Source organism: Echinops telfairi, unplaced genomic scaffold (genome assembly GCF_000313985.2).
Source record: "Echinops telfairi isolate 266 unplaced genomic scaffold, ASM31398v2 ScPeMD7_5592;HRSCAF=6446, whole genome shotgun sequence".
NCBI lineage: Eukaryota > Metazoa > Chordata > Mammalia > Afrosoricida > Tenrecidae > Echinops > Echinops telfairi.
In genome coordinates this window covers 56,851,812-56,856,764 of record NW_022109491.1, presented here as the reverse complement: position 1 = coordinate 56,856,764, position 4,953 = coordinate 56,851,812, and positions in this window count along the sequence as shown.

The following is a 4,953-nucleotide window of genomic DNA, read 5'->3' as shown; positions in this document are numbered from 1 at the left end:
ACACACACACACACACACACACACACACTTTTCTTACACTGTTCTGTTTCCTTAATCTTTCCCTCTTGCACTTTTCTCTTTTTGATTTTACACCTAGATATTTTATCATCTTTTCAGCTCATCGCCATTCCAAATCTGGAGAATCAATTAATCATATGCTGGGCCCTAAACAACATCGTTCTACAGACTTGGAGGTATGAGGAAAACTACAGAGTTTAACTATTGTAGGGGTCTTTCTCTGTTTGGGCTTTGGGCATGGCTTCTGCAGCCCCAGCATTTTCTTCCCTGGTTAAGAGACTTGCTTTTGGACTACTGAAATACATACACCTTTCTTTGACACCATGCTCAATAATACTACAGGGAGGTTATTGTGAAACCAGAATCCTGCACATAGGTGATATAAACAAATGTAGACCCCTAATAACACAAAACCAAACTACACAGAAACAACAACATCCCAAACTCACTGCCTCCTTTCAGTTGGTTCCCACTCACAGTGACCCTATGGGTCAGAGTAGAACTGGCCTGTGGGGTTTCCAAGGCTGTCAGTCTTTACAGCAGCAGGCTGCCACAACTCTCTTCTGATTCAAATAGCTGACTTTTCAGTTCGCAGTTGAACATTTAATCATTTTGTTGCTTAGACAGTAGGAGGAATCTTTAATTATTAACCCAGTGTGGATGATTCTGAGGAATTCAAATTCCAGACAAATTGGGGGACCAATTTCTGGCAAAAGTGACACTTTTGTTACAGTAAACCATCAGCATTGAATGGAAACTTAGTTCAAAACTTACCACACAGCAAGAATTCCTGCTATGCATCAGAAAAATCTCTAAGTTGAAAAGTTCTAATAGTCGGGAGCTCACCATACAAATCAGCCTTGCCTTGTTAGATCATTTCAACTATGTTCAAAACAAAACCCTCAGTTCCCACTCCCAACCATCTTGCAATATTCCCGTTTCAACATTCATCCTGTTAAGTCAATTCCATTGCTTCACAATTCTGCTTCAAGTCTTGTTGAACTGCCCATTCACTGCCACCATCTTAATGCCAGTAGTTTGTACCTGAACAATTGAAATGGCACTGGTTTCCAAAATAAACTTTCCTGCCTTTTCATTCTTGGCATGGTTTGCTTTTGTTAGGTGCCCTGTAGTTGGTTCCGATTCATAGTGCAACAGAACTCCTGGTCCTGGGTCATCCTCACACTTAAAATAAATAAATAAAAGAAAGTTAAAAAAAAATTGTAAGTTAGGTGTGGGAGAGTTTACATTTCAGATCATCAATTTTATATTCAACCGTTTAGACTACTTATCAAGTTCCCTAATAGCTTACCTTACTCTCTCCCCATCCTTTGATTTCTCCATCTAGCTTATTACTTCCTCTTCCCTCCCGCATCCTCCCCCTTGCCTTGGTAACCTCTATTCCCTTTGGTATGAAAGTCTTTTGTCTTATTTTTCTTTTTTAACACCCACCCACACACATTTATAACAATGATCTCATACAATATTTTTCCTTTTGTGATTGTCTAATTTCACTCAGCATAATATTTTCCAGGTTGTTCCATGCTATGAGGTGCTTCATGGTTTCATCATTTTTATTTTAGTTTTTAAGCAATGCCTAGTATTCCTTTATGTGTATGTACCCAAGTTTCTGTATCCATTCTGCTACTGATGGACAGTTAGGTTGTTTCCATCATCTTGCTAAGGTCAACAGTGCTGCAATGAACATGATTGCACACACGTTTGTTCACGCTCTTTCTTCTTTAGGGTATACATCCAGTAAAGGTATTTGTGGCAGTTACATAATCTACTGTCAACTTGAGTGAAGGGATAGAGTCCAGCCTGCCAATCAGATCCTAGCCAGTGAGCCCTCTGTTTGGGCATGGCTTTCTCCTGAGGAATCTGGGAACTCCTGTATTCCATCCAGGAGGCTGGACACATACTCTCCCTGCAAGCCATTAGACATGCTGATGGAGCCAGAGTACTGGAGCTGAAGGAGCCATGTGGAAACCCACACCAACGCTGAATGTTTCCACCACCACTGGATCCATAAGACTTTCCACCCACTGGCCTACTGTAATCTTCCTGCATTCGTTGTCATTGCATGGGTTGCGTGAGTCTGAAGAGGAGTTTATAGACTGGTATTGGACATATGGGCTAATATTGGACTTAAGAACTTGATCTGGACAGTGCTGGGATGTTTTCTTAATATACAATTCCTCTTTATATAAAGCACTTTCTTATACACAATTGAGTGTCTATGAACTTGTTTCTTTAATCAACCTGGACTAACACCGTATTGCTGCACTGTATGGAATGTCTATTCCCAGTTGATTGAGGTAGGCCATATTGCTTTCCAAAATGGTTGTACATATTTACAGTCCCACCAGCTGTGTCTGAGGGCCCCAGTCTCTTAATTTGGCAGTCACTGGGAGGTAGATCAGCTTTCTACTCAAAGAGTTACAGTTTCTGCAGTTCTACCTTGTCCTATAGGGCCGCTATGAGTCTGCATAGACTCACCGGCAGTGAGTTGGGTTTGGTATAAGGTGGTATCTCATTGTAGTTTTGATTTTTCATCTCCTGGAAGGCTAGTGATCACTGGCATTTTTCATGTGTTTTAGCCATTTGAATATCTTTTTGGTGAACTGTCTTCCTACTTTTTGATAGGATATTTTTATTTTCTTATGATTTTTGTATGTTAATCTGATATTCTGCCACATTGCCAAATCTTTCTATTTTTCCTGACAATGTTTTTGTTGACTCTTTGGAGTTTTCTACATATGAAATCATATAAATACAAATGAAACAGTAAGAGTTTCACCTCTTTGCCAATTTGGATTCCTTTGATTTCTTTTTATTTTCTAATAACTCTAAGACTTCTAGCATAATGTTGAATAAGAGTGGTGATAAGGGGCATCCTTTCATGGTTCCAATTCCCAAGGGGAATGCTTCAGTTTTTCCTGGTCAGTAAGATGTTGGCCTTTGGTCTTACAAATATGGCCTTTATTGTGTTGAAATGTTTTCGTTCTATTACTATTTTGTTGAGTGTTTTTTATCAGGGCCATCTCACACTTGTTATGCTTGAAGCCATTGTGCCAAGCCATTTGGCTGACATCAAGCATGATGTCCTTTTCCAGAGTTAGAAAGTGTAGCTGATGATGTCACCTGCGTTAGTCTGTGTAGACTAGCGAAACAAATCCATGGACACACATATGTGTATAAAGAAGAAGTTTACATACAAGAGGAATTGAACATTGAGAAAATATCCCAATCCAGTCCAGTCCAAGGTCACAAGTCTGATATTAGCCCATATGTCTGACAGCAATCTATAAAATCCACTTCAGACTCACAAAGCACATGCAATGATGCTGAATGTAGAAGATCACAGGCCAGTAGGTAGAAAGTCTTTGGTGGTAGAAGCATCTCAGCACTGGCAGGGATCTCCACGTGGCCATTCCAGTTCCCAGGGCTGCATCAGGGGAGGTCCATGTGGCATCTCCTCAGGGATGCCTCACAGGGAGTCAGCCTTGTCAGTAGAGCTTCTCCAAGGGAATAAACTGAGAGTCTCCTGCCTCCAAGAAGTACCAAATTTCCCAGAATTCTCAGGAGAAGGCCATGCCCATACAGAAGTCTCATTGGCTATCTCCAGATTGACAGCCTAGACTCCACCCCTACAATTTTAATCCTCAAATTGACAAGCGATCTACCACATCACCTAACAAGGCTTACTATTGATCTATATCATTCATAACATGCTTCAGTGTCTTCAGCTTTACCTCTGACTAGATCCTTTTTCCTGGAGCCCTGGTAGCATAGTAGGTTATGCATTTGGCTGCTAACTACAAGTAAGCAGTTCAAAACCACCAGCCATTCCCCATAAGAAAGAAGAGATTTTCTGCTCCCATAAAGATTTACAGTGTGAGAAACCCACAAGGGTAGTTCTAGTCAGTAGAGTATCCTATAGAGTCTTATCTCCTATAGAATCAGTAGAATATCCTATAGAGTCACTATAAGTCAGAATCAATTTGATGGCAGTGAGTTTGGTTTTTGAATTGTTTTTTAATACTCTTTTTAGGAGATTGTCAATCACAGTGGTCCCCCACCCCCATCTTCTAAAACCTGTGCTCTTTAGTCCATTTCACACATTATTCCCTTTAGATAGAAAATTTCCACTCCTTAGCTTTCCTTTCAATCTTCAGATCTCTTCATTTATGCACACACATATGTATCATATACTCACATTTAAATATATATATATATATGTGTTATGATGTATATCAGCCTTATGGAAATGTAATTCATATTCCTATAACACATTCATCTGTAGTGTACAGTTCAGTGATTTTTAGTATACCTGTATTCACAGAGTATACTACCAGTTAACTTTAGAACATTTTTATCACTTCAAAAGTAACTGTGTCCATTTGCAGTGACTCTCTGTTTCCCCATCCATAGTTTTAGGCAACCAAGAATCTATGTTTTATCTCTGTAGATTTACCCGGCCTGAACAAACTATGCTAGACTCCATGTTATGGACTACAGGACTTCCTGTAGTCGCTAGCACTCTTCACTCTTGAAGTGACTTGCCCAGTCACCAATGACACTTCAGAATCTAGCACAATGTCTAGTACATCGTAGGCATTTTGTATGTATGTGGAGGTCCATTGTCTGGGGGTTCTAGGTATGAATCCATTTTACAAGCCCTCACAACCAAACTCAGTGCCCTTGAGTCTATAGGACGGAGTAGAATGTGGGAAACAGAAAGATTTCTCCCAAATTGTCTCCCCCAAATATATGCCAAACTTAGCTCCTTGCTACATGTGGCGAATGACTATACACTTGGAGGTCAACAGAAGTAGGTCAGGGCTATTCTCCCTAAGGGTTATCAGCCATCCAGAGCAAGCAGACACCACTGTTTATCCCACAAGTAGGGCCTACTCCCTTCTGATAAGGAAA